This window comes from Gopherus flavomarginatus (assembly GCF_025201925.1).
Source record: "Gopherus flavomarginatus isolate rGopFla2 chromosome 11 unlocalized genomic scaffold, rGopFla2.mat.asm SUPER_11_unloc_1, whole genome shotgun sequence".
In the NCBI taxonomy this organism is placed as follows: domain Eukaryota; kingdom Metazoa; phylum Chordata; order Testudines; family Testudinidae; genus Gopherus; species Gopherus flavomarginatus.
The window spans coordinates 789,655-802,438 of NW_026114602.1; the positions used below are offsets into that span (position 1 = coordinate 789,655).

Genomic DNA, 12,784 nt, shown 5'->3' on the forward strand with positions numbered 1-12,784 from the left:
CACAATGAACTGAGAAAGAAAATGGCCAACCAAACCACCCTTCTCCTGGGATTCTCTGACATTTGGTAGCTGCAGATTTTGCACTTTGTGGTGTTCCTGGTGATTTACCTGGCATCCCTGATGGGGAATCTTCTCATCATCACAGCCATAGCCCTCGACCACCATCTTCAAACCCCCATGTATTTCTTCCTGGTGAATCTGTCCATCTCATACCTCAGCTCCATCTCCGTCACCATCCCCAAATCCATGGCCAATTCCCTCGTGAACACCAGGGTAATTTCTTATCCTGGATGTGTCACTCAAGTCTTTCTCTTTTTCCTCTTCACTGCAACTGATCTTGCCTTACTCACCATCATGGCATACGACCGATATATCGGCATCTGCCAACCACTGCACCATGAGACAGTGATGAACAGGAGAGCTTGCGGCCAAATGGCAGCCAGTGCCTGGATTACTGGTATTATCTTCTCTGCCCTGTACACTGGGAACACCTTCAGATTACCCTTCTGCCAGTCCAATGACATCAACCAGTTCTTCTGTGAAATCCCCCAACTACTCAAGCTCACCTGCTCTGAGTCGTACCTCAGTGAAGTTGTGGGTATTGCCTTAGGTGTGTTTATAGGTTTAAACTGCTTTGTTTTTATAATTGTGTCTTATGTTCAGATCTTCAGAACTGTGCTGAGAATCCCCTCTGAGCAGGGCCGGCATAAAGCCTTCTCCACCTGCCAGCCTCACCTCACTGTGGTCTCCTTGATGGTTTTCACTGGCATCTTTGCCTACCTGAAACCCACCTCCAGCTCAGCATCAGGTCTGGAAGTTGTGGTGGGTGTTCTCTATTCCCTGGTGCCTCCAGTGATGTATCCGATCATTTACAGCATGAGGAACAAGGAGATCAAAGCTGCATTGAAGAAACTGATTGTGTGGAAGTTATTCACCAAGACTTAAAATGTCCATCCCTGTAACTTGACTGTGATTTCGTTGTGATTTTCTTTGTAGATATAATGAACTGATGACAAATTTGTCTCTTTGAGAGCATAAGGTGCAATCTGTTGATGAAATCATGAAATCTGGACTAGTTTCAATGAAGTCATATGAGTTAGAATAAGATTACATCAGTATACATAAGATCAGAATCTACTTACGTATGCACCTATCTATCTTTCATAGGGATTTATCGGTCTACTGTCACCGCACAGAATATCAACAGCTATATCTAAGTCACTAAGGGACTTCATGAAGTCTGTGGCTCTTCTTCTTTTTTGGGATTAAAATTGTGCCTGAGGTATGAGAACTTTAGCTTGTGTGTTTGCTTGTTTCTTTGTCATTTTGTTTGATTTTGTTGATTAATGTGTTGACTTGTTTCTTTGTTCCAGGTGGCTTTTTTTGGAGAGGAAGGAGCTTGGGAGGGTGGAGTATGTATGACTAAATGGTGGTATCCATTATTATCTCATCTATTCAAGATGTCAATGTCATCATCATGTTGATGAGGTTTTTCTGAGAGATTTGATGTTTGCTTCCCCCATTGATGAAGAATTGAAAAAAAGTTTCTGCAGGTGTTTGTTCAAGTGATGATTTTAATGCTGATGGGATTTTACTGTGTCATGTATGATGTGTTAGGGCACCTATAGCCTTATATAACTGTATGCATTGCTTCTATTTATTTAAATTTATTAAAATAAATAAATACTGTATTGTTCTTCCTATGATACAAAGGTATTTGGAAGAGAAAGATATTAAAATGGTTCCGAAACTAAGTCTGAATAATAAGGCCAAATTTTGATTCCACCGAACTACTGCAGTGATCCATCTGGAAGTGCTCATATTTTCTCTTATGCTATGCTTTCTTCCTATTGTGGTAAATAAATCACACTTTGCATGGTGAAGATGTCTAGTCACTCAACATACTACTGGTCACAACTCCTGTGGGAAGAACTGCAGGTACCAAACACAGTTGGAGAAATCACGGTTGGGACCCAGTTTGAGAGATGGAGAATGACATGATTCCACCCTAAGACAAGGATAAGCACAAAGCTTAGACCAAAGGGTTTGAAGTAAGAGACCAACATGGGGAGAAGAGGTTGAGCTAAACTTTTAATCATAACAATTGGGATATAACCATTCACTTCAACATGTAGCTTTGTATGGAGCCATTCCTCTCTCATCCACACAAGTATCCAAATGTGTCTAGCTCTCCAAAGCTAGTTACTGTTATTATTATTAATTTATATTTATTAAACCATGTTTGTGCATCGTTGTGTGTACTACATATACTATAGATAAAATAAGATCCTTTAGATAGATAGATAGATAGATAGATAGATAGATAGATAGATAGATAGATAGTGAAAAATCAATACCAGTTTTTCATGCCTCTTTTTATGTCTATGACTGTTGATGTCCAACTCATGATTTTCCTGTGATTATTTATCATTTGTTGTTATTGCTCTTAATGTTTCTTACTCCCCATTACTCTTTTACAAGAACTTCATTACATTCAGTACCTGTCAGCTTTGAGTCTTTTAAATTCATACATTAAAACATGCTCTCTGTCTTATTGGATAAAATGAGTTTTCTTAAAAACAAAGCTACTCAGTTGGTTTAAATCATAGTTGTGATGGGTTGGATCACAGAAACCCCCTTGGGAGCTGCCACCTGATGTGCCAAGACTACTTCTACCCCTGCCTTCCTTTCCAGCTTGGGGCCCCAGGCACTCCCATCTGCTACAACAAAGACCCAGGTTCTGAATTACTTGCCCTAAAGATGCAGGATTACCTGAAAGCAGCTAACAGAAGTGTTCCTGTCTTTAGCACTCAGACTCCCATCTCCCAAATGGGTCTAAAACCACATAAATCCATTATACTCTGTATAAAGCTTATACGGGGTAAACTTCTAAATTGTTCTCCCTCTATAACCATGATAGAGAGATATGCACAGTTGTTTGCTCCCCCAGGTATTAATACATATTCTGAATTTATTAAATAAGGAAAGTAGGATTGAAGTGGTTCCAAGTAGTAACAGACAGAACAAAGTAAGTTACCAAGCAAAATAAAATAAAATGCTCAAATCTATGTCTAATCAAACTGAATACAGATAAGATCCTCACCAGTTCCAGAATGCTCCCTTTTACAGACTACGCTTTTAGGCTGGTTCCAGCAATCAGTTACACCTCTTGCAGTCACTGCCCTTTGTTCCAGTTTCTTCCAAGTATCCTTGGTGGGGGGAGTGTATGGGGGAAGCTCTGTCTTAAGCCAACTGAAGACAATATAGAGAGAGGTCTCCCAGGGGTTGAAATAGACTTTATCTTGTAGGTGGAGACCCCCTCCTCACCCCTGTGCAAAGTCCAGTTGCAAGATGGAGTTTAGGAGTCACCCGAGCAAGTCACATGTCCATGCATGACTCACATTTTTTACAGGTAGCATCCATAGTTTACATGCTATCTTGAAGGTCCTCAAGTAGACTTCTTAAGTGGATTGGATCATTCCAAGATCCATTGTCCTTTAAGTGAATCTTGATTAGGTACTTAATTTCAACATTCCTTTCTCCAGGAACTGACCAAATGCTCTACTAAGGTTATTTAGAAATCAAGCCAGTACATAGCCAATATTCATAACATTCATAACTAGAAAACAAAAACGATACATGCATAAAAATAGAATTAATACGGTCAGTAGATGATAACCTTTCAGATATGTTACATGGCATATGTAGCATAAAACACATTCTAAGCATATTTCCATAAAGCTTTATGGGACGTACCATCACAATAGTAACTTCTTGTGGAAACACTCAATGATAATGAATTTCAAACTCATACTCCTTTGAAGTTTCCTTTGGTGAAATGCTGTGCTATATATTTCAATAGTGATGCTCATTGAACACCAGGTCATTATTATTTGGTGAGACACTTGTGAAAATAAGTGGTGGTTCATTGACACCTGAGTTGCCTTCTCATGGTACAGCCCAAATCTCTTGACCTTCAGGATGTGCCCTGAGGCATACTCATTCTTGCAAATTTTCCTTGAAGTGGTGGATTGAAGAGGTAGCATGACTGGATTGATTAGTTGAGGTGCAAGAGTGTTATGGTGAATAGATGAGGAATAACCTTATTGGGGTGAGTGAAAAGTGTTGAAGTTGATTGCTGGATTAGGGACACAAATTGTATAGATTGTGAATGGATCAGGTGACTTCTAGTCTTCCCATGATCCATTAATTATTGGCTATTGCCCAAAATCACTACATATGCCAGTGGCAAATCAATAAGCCAAGGCCCATGGGAGTTAAATGCTAAAAACTTTTGAGGACCTGGACTGAATCGAGTTCTTCTAAATTTCTTTCTAGTGCACTACCTTAGACTCCTTAGAAATTCCAGCCTAGATATGTCATTTTCATGTGCCAATATGGAGTAATTTGGGGGTGAAGAATAAAAGTAACATTTGCAAATGTGACTCCAAATAATTATTTCAAATATTGTCTTAATAATAACAAAGAAGTTACTACAAACATTGATGGAGACCTAAAATGACTTGAAGTTGTCACACAACTCACTCTTTTATTGTATGCGCCAGCAATGTTTGGTTGGCAACAATTGTCCATTTTGATGGCTATCACAGTCTCCATGGAGAGAACATGAAGTTACTGGGATTGAGAGATTGAACTACCCCATCCCACTTCTGATATGGTCTCTTTGTCTCTGCTGAGGTTGCTCACAGAGGGTCAACTGGACCCATTTTGGATGGATGGGCTGTTGGTGGGTTCTATCTTGATATGTCCAAGGAGTTGAGACACAAATCTTCCCTTTTCACAGATATCAGAAGAGGGAAGGACACAGAGCCACTGCCTCTGGATTTGAACAGATGACTTGGAGATGAAAGTATGGCTTTCATCTCTTATCTCCTGAACTATCTCATGTCATAGTACTCTGCACAGTCTGTATCATTCACATGAAAAGATTCTTTTTTTGTGTTTAAGATCAGCAAGGATTTTACTGTTAAGCCAAGCTGGTTGCCTGCCATATTTACTATTCTTCCGACACATCTGGATGGTTTGTTCCTGCAACCTCAATAAGAAATCTTTAGAATACAGCCGCCTCTCCTTGACTCCATTTCCCCTCATGTTATTCTCCCAGGGCTTCCTGCCCATCAGTTCCCTGCCGGAGTCAAAGTCTGTTCTTCTAAGGTTCAGGGTCCATGCCCTGCTGCTCTCCTTTCTTCCTTGTGTCAAGATCCTGCACTTGACCATCTCATAGTAACTTCCTTCCAGGGTCCTATGCACTCTTGCTTTCCCTACCAATTCTTCCCTGTTTGTGAATAGCAGGTCAAGAACGGAAGGAGCCATTGGTAACCAGACGAAGTTTCCAAAGCCCTCAAAGTTGGAAACATTTTGGATCTCTCTCTAATTGTCCAAGCTTATATGTGCAAAGCCTCTTTAGGGATTTCAGACACTCGGGGATAGATTCAAAAAAGGACTTGGGTGCCACATTTACAAAGGTTTTTAGATGACAAAAAGGATTTTCAAAAGCACTGAGGTACCTAAAACTCATGGTTTTCATAGGTCTTGTGCATCTAGCAGCTTTTGAAAATCCCACAAGGCACCCAAATACATTTAGAAAGTTGGCCATTTTGTGTTGCAACCCTGAACATCTCAGCACTTAACCTTTGGGCACTTAGAAAATCATTGGGATTTGCAAACCCTGAGTTAGGTGCCAAAGCTCCTGTACAATGAACATGGAGAGACAGACACTGAAGAATACGATCCAGCAAAGCCAGTATGCATTGTAGGGAGGCATCTAACTTAACTATGGGAGATGCTGACCAGAAAGGTGTGTGCTAAGCCACACCCTCTAACAGGTACCTAAGTGCAAGTCTACACTTAAAACTCTGCATCAGCATATCTGCCCCGATGGACCTGCCCCCCTGTAGTGTTTAAGTGAAGACGCTTCTACACCAACAGGAGAGCTTCTTCTATTGGCATAGTTAATCCACTTTCCCAAGCAGCCGTAGCTATGTTGACAGAAGAAGCAGTTCCCATCAACAAAGCACTGTCCACAAGTGGGGTCAGGTTGGTATAGCTGTATCGTTCAGGGGTGTGGATTTTTCACCATCCATCTGCCCCGGCCCTCAAAAAAGTTTCTGAGTTCTTCCAACCCCCCCAGCAGCTTAAGCACACATCCTCCCCCACCCCAAGCTCCACCTAGATTGTGGTGACTTTGGACATCTAGTTTAACCCTTTCAGGGACAATGTAGTAGCAAAACAGAGAATGCAGGATGACCTAAAGGATTTCTTAAATACAGTAACTTTACTTTTAAAACTCTTGTGTGTTAGACATTATTTGAAAACAACAGTGTCCTGAGATGTCCCCTCCTTTGCTCTGGTCTCACCTTTTCTGGAAGTCTGAGATCCATCAGTGTTTCCGTCTGGGCAGAGTCCTGCTTACTCTGAGCATGTACTTTTTACTTCTGGCCTCGGTCAGCCTCTCCTTGCACAGAATAGAATCCCGCTGTTCAATAGGACCTGTCTCTGTGCCGTGGGTTCAAATTGTGAAGTTCTCTTGTTCTATACCTAATTATACTTTTACACTTGACTTGCAGAGGTTTATTCTCCTTATGATTTTCCACAGTAGTATTTAACTTCCAGTGTTTAAAGGGTGACTTTTTGCCTCTATCTACTGTACTTATATTACTTTACTCTTTAGCCATGGTGGATTTTTTTTGGTCCTCTTACTAACTTATTAACATTTATCAATAAAAATCTGATCCTTCTAAGCTTAGCTATCACAAGTCACATACATCAATGTTTATAGCAATATTGAATTTAGCCCAGAATCTTTGGCTACAGCTTCTTTGGCATTGAGTTGGTGATGTCAATGGAAATTCTGTGCTTTGGAGCTAGTATAGCTAACACTGGAAATTTTACCCTTACATCTCTGTCACACTGACTTTCTCTAGGGTGACATTAGAAAAAATGGGTCTTTTTGTTTCTGAGCCATTGGCCAAATCCTGATCTCTTTGACGTGAAAGGCTAAACCCCAGCGACTTCACTTGGATCCAGAAATGGCATCATTATTGCAAGACAGATATTCTTTAGGAAACAACAGGAAAGGTTCCTCATCACAATAGCCTCTTCCAGCCTAGAAAGAATGACACAACTTGTAGGTATTTTAAAAACTTTTAATAATAATAATAATAATAATAATAATAATAATAATAATAAATAAAGACTCTAGGTCGTTAAGCATACAATCAATATTACATTAATATCCCAGCAGTCCGACATAAATTCAGAGATAATTCAGTGTGACAGATCCAGACCAGCGGGGTACAGGAGTCTGGTAGAAGGCAAATATCCTCGTCACTGGATGAGTAGTTTTCTGTTGCCTGAGTGACCAGAGCAGGGGCTGCACTAGAGTAATCAGGAACTTGCTAAAACCAATTAAGGCAGACAGGCTGATTAGAATACTTGCAGCGAATCAAGGCAGGCAAATCAGGGCACCTGAGTTAAAAAAGGAGGTCACTCCAGTCAGGGAGGGGGGAGCCAGAGGAGAGGAAGTGTGTGTGAGGAGCTGGGAGCAAGAGGCGCAAGGAGCTGAGAGTGAGAGGGTGTGCTGCTGGAGGAATAAGGAGTACAAGCATTATCAGACACCAAGGAGGATGGTCCTGTGGTGAGGACAAAGAAGGTGTTTGGAGGAGGCCATGAGGAAGTAGCTCAGGGAGTTGTAGCTGTCATGCAGCGTTACAGGAGGCACTATAGATAGCTGCAATCCACTGGGCCCTAGGCTGAAACCTGGAGTTGAGGGCGGGTCTGGGTTCCCCCCAAACCTCCCAACTCCTGATCAGACACAGGAGGAGTTGATCCAGACTGTGGGGAAGATCACTGAGGTGAGCAAATCTGCCAATAAGCGCAGGATCCACCAAGGTAGAGGAGGAACTTTGTCACATCAGCTACTCAGAGACCTCTTTTCCACCCCTTGGCCATGGTGGAAAGCAAACTTATGGCTCACTTGTAAAACCTTGTCAAAGTGTTCATAGAATATCGGGGGTGGAAGGGACCACAGGAGGTCAGCTACTCCAACCCCCTGCTCAAAGCAGGCCCAATCCCCAACTAAATCATCCCAGCCAGGGCTTTGTCAAGCCTGACCGTACAAACCTCTAAGGAAGGAGATTCCACCACCTCCCTAGGTAACCCATTCCAGTGCTTCACCACCCTCCTGGTGAAAAAGTTTTTCCTAATATCCAACCTAAACTTCTCCCATTGCAACTTGAGACCATTACTCCTTGTGCTGTCATCTGCTACCACTGAGAACAGTCTAGATCCAGCCTTGGAAGACCCTTTTAGGTATTTGAAAGCAGCTATCAAATCCCCCCTCATTCTTCTCTTCTGCAGGCTAAACAATCCCAGTTCCTTCAGCTTCTCCTCCTAAATTATGTTCCCCAGCCCTCTAATCATGTTTGTTACCCTCCGCTGGACTCTTTCCAATTTTTCCACATCCTTCATGTAGTTTGTTCTCCAGATGAGGCCTCACCAATGTTCAAGAGAGAGGATGGATATACCGTTAGCTTTTAGACTGAAGAGTTCAGAAAAAAAATCTGGCCGTTCAGATCTGGCATTAGCAGATGATATGTTAGCTAGAAAGCTGGCAGAGGAACCTAACAGCAGTTTCATTAAAACTTTTAAAATTTCAAACTTTATGTTTTGCAATTTTTAATCATACATTTTAAAATATTGATGAAAATATTCTCAGACACTGGGATCCACGCTGGGAAAATAACAATTTGCTTTGCATAGCCACAGGAATGGCTTTAAATGGACAGAAAAGAGTGACTCCCAGTCACTTTAGCTGAAATTTTCAAAGGCAGCTCTAGGAAGTGAACCCCCTACCCACATTCATTTTCCTGGGAATTTGGCATACCCATCCCCTAGAGACCCAGGAAAACTTCAGCCTTTGCATTTCTAATCATGTATTTAAAGTATTTCTAGCAGTTCCATAGCTGCAATACATGAGAATCTCAAGATATTTCAAGTAGTTATCTTAATACAGTCCAGGGAGGTAAGGAAGTAGCATTATCCCCATTGGGATGGGAAACTGAGGCACAGAGAGCCTAAGGGCTAGGCATCTAATGGTGGTCAGACCCCTAAAATGTAGAGAGGTGCCCAGTAAGACTTTCAGAAGTGCTCAGCTGCCTTAAGAAGCCCAAACACCTTTAAAAATATGCTGTAAGTGACTCGTTTAAGGTCGGACAGGGCATGTGTGACAGAACAAGGAATGAAACCTGCATTTCTGCAGTGGCAGGCTGCTATCCTAAGGGCTCAATCATCCTTCCTCATCTGCTAAGAGGATAGGACTGATGCTGATTGATCCACTACATGCTGGGCCATTAACAACATTCCTGATGTCTCAGCCAGTGCTCTGGGTCAAGCTAATTTCCATGCAGTGGCGTAGAGTGTCTAATGGAAATGTCCCCTCTTGCAGTAGCCAGTGGGTCAGGCACAACTTCCACCGGTTAGTGGCAGGTGCAGTTTGGAGAGACAGTGTCCAACAGGGAAGTGGGGCATAGTGACTCAGTACCACACCAGTCAAACACAGGATGCAAATGGAGAAGCAAGGAACTGAATGCTGGTTTGCCAAGTCCCAGCTTAGTGCTCTAACCATTGGACCAACCTTCCCCACTAAGTAGAAGACTTTAACTGAAGCAATGAAATATCTGCTGCTTTGGAGCAGGGATGGTTCCTGCCGGGGGTAATGGGAATGGGAGTTTGCTTCCCAGGTCTGTGCAATGGCTGCAGACTATAAACTCATCAAGACCAGTGAAGTCAGGGGACAGAAACTGATAATAAGGATCGTCCATGTAAAGTCGGCCTGCATAGAGAGTCACATCCTTTCCCTCTTTATATTCTGCAGCAGGAGAAGTGGAGCCCAGCTGCCTCTACCTGGCTGTGTTTGTTTGCCAGCATTTGTTTGACATGGGACAATTGTGCAAATACAACAGGACTTTAATTGCCTATCGGATCCTCAGTTACTGAGATGTTCTGTGCATTTTAGGAATTAGAGCCAGGTTTTTAAAAATATTTAGACACCCAAAGATGCACGTAAGAGCCTAGTGGAAATTTCATAAGTGCCTAACTCTTATAGGTTTCAGTGTTTGGGTGCAGAGGTGCTTTTGAAACCCCTCTAAGTGCAGGTCTGCATCATTTGGAACCTAAATACCTTTACAAATCTGGCTCCTATTGACTAAGATTTATGCTCCCTGGTAGGGTTCAATGTTCAGCTGCTTGTACTGGGAATTGGGTGCCTGACTCCTCTAAACAGCTTTGGAAATCTTAGCCTGGAAGCCCAAAATACCTCAGCCTAAGGGTACATTGTTCCAAGCTATCTTCATGATTTAAGAGCCCAGGTCCCACCTTCTAACATTATCCATCCAAGCTCAGGCCCAGGAGAATCAGGTGGGCTTGAGACCCTGCACTGCAATATCCACACTGATAATGTCAATGTGCTAGCTTGCTCCAAGCTGCAATGTAGATATACCCTTAGGAGCCTAATTCTCATGGAATGTTCATGATCTACAAGGCTAATTCTCAGCACTGCTGGATTTAGTCCTGGATCTTTAAAGGAATGGATGTCTGACACCTTTAGGCTGCTTTGAAAAACTGGACATTCGATGCCAAACCTTAGCCTGATTTCACAGAGTCGGGTCCGGGCTAAGTCCCTGGCTCTCAGTCCCTTCCATCAGACCCAAAGTGGGATTTTCAAAAATTTAAAAGGGCCAGATTTTCAAAAGAATTTATGCACCTAAAGATGCAGATAGGGTCTTAGTGGGATTTTCAAAAGTGCCTAAACTTCATATATGCCTAACTTCCATTGCTTTCAACAAGAATTAAGTTCCTAAACTGCTCAAGTGTTTCTTAAAATTCCACTAGACACCTATCTGCCTTTTTCGATGCCTAAGTATTTTTAAAACTTGGCCATTAGGCACTTTTGAAAATGCAAATAAATACCTTTGTGAATTCCACTCTAGGTCCGTAAAACGGAATGATTTCATTGTATAGTAGACACCTAGGCTCTTTTGAAAATCCTTCTAGGCACCTAAAGACCTTTAGCATTCTGGCTCTCCTATAAGTCCAGGCATTAATTACTCAGGAAAGGGAGAAGAAAATTATTGACAGATGAAAGTTGTGGTTATATTAAGTTCCTATACACAAATGCAAGAAGCATGGGCAACAAGCAGCGAGAACTGGAAGTCCTGGCACAGTCAAGGAATTATGATATGATTGGAATAAATGAGACTTGGTGGGATAACTGACATGACCGGAGCACTTTAATAGATGGATATAAACTGTTCAGGAAGGACAGGCAGGGCACAAAAGGTGGGGGAGTTGCATTGTTTGCAAAAGAGCAGTATGACTGCTTAGAGCTCTGGTATGAAACTGTAGAAAAATTTAAGAGTCTCTGGATTAAGTTTAGAAGTGTGAGTAACAAGGATGATGTCGTGGTGGGAGTCTGTTATAAGCCACCAGAACAGGGGGATGAGGTGGACGAGGCTTTTTTCAGGCAACTTGCAGAAGTTACTAGATTGCAGGCCCTGATCCTCATGGGAGACTTTAATCACCCTGATATCTGTGGAGAGAGCAATACAGCAGTGTACAGAAAATCCAGGAAGTTTTTGGAAAATATTGAGGACAATTTCCTTGTGCAAGTTGTGGAGGAACCAACTAGAGGCAGAGTTCTTCTTGACCTGCAGCTCACAAACAGAGAAGAGTTAGTAGGGGAAGCAATAGTAGATGGGAACCCGGAAGGAAGTGACATTGAGATGGTCGACTTCAGGATACTGACACAAGAAAGAAAGGAGATAGGGGTGGCTCCAAGCCCCAGCAAGCCAAGAGTGTGCTTCGTGCTTCATGCCTCTGGAGGCACACTGTCCGTCGCCAGGAGGGCAGCAGACGGCTCCAGTGGACCTCTCTCAGGCATCCCTGCGGAGGGTCTGCTGGTCCTGAGGCTCTGGTGGACCTCCCTCAGGCGTGCCTGCAGAGGGACCGCTGGTCCCGTGGCTCCGATGGACCTCCCGCAGGTGCCCCTGCTGAGGGTCCGCTAGTCCCACAGCTGAGGTGGAGCATCCCCAGGCACGCCTGTGGGAGTTCCACCTGAGCCGCGGGACCAGCAGACCCTCTGCAGGGACATCTGTGGGAGGTCCACCGCTGCCGTGGCACCGGCAACTGGCAGAGCACCACCCGTGGCATGCCGCAGTGCATGGAGCAGTGAAATGGCTAGAGCCGTCCCTGAAAGGAGAGCAGCAGAATACAGACCATGGAATTCAGAAAAGCAGACTTTGACTCCCTCAGGGAGCTGATGGGCAGGATCCCCTGGGAAAATAACTTGAGTGAAAAAGGAGTCCAGGAGAGCTGGCTGTATTTTAAAGAATCCTTACTGAGGTTGCAGGAAAAAAACATCCCCATGTGTCAGAAGAATAGTAAATATGGCAGGCAACCAGCTTGGCTTACCAGTGAAATCCTTGCTGATCTTAAATGTAAAAAAGAAGCTTACAAGAAGTGGAAGATCGGACAAATGACCAGGGAGGAATATAAAACTATTGCTCAGGCATGCAGGAGTGAAATCAGGAAGGCCAAATCACACTTGGAGTTGCAGCTAGCAAGAGATGTTAAGAGTAACAGGAAGGGTTTCTTCAGGTATGTTAGCAACAAGAAGAAAGTCAAGGAAAGTGTGGGCCCCTTATTGAATGAGGGAGGCAACCTAGAGAGAGAGGAGGTGGAAAAAGCTAATGTACTCAATGATTTT

At 43.0% G+C, this 12,784-nt stretch overlaps 1 pseudogene; it reads left to right on the forward strand.

Annotated features, from left to right (window-relative positions):
* LOC127040937 (olfactory receptor 14A16-like) lies at positions 1-945 on the forward strand (annotated as a pseudogene).
* Positions 946-12,784: the final 11,839 nt, after the last annotated feature.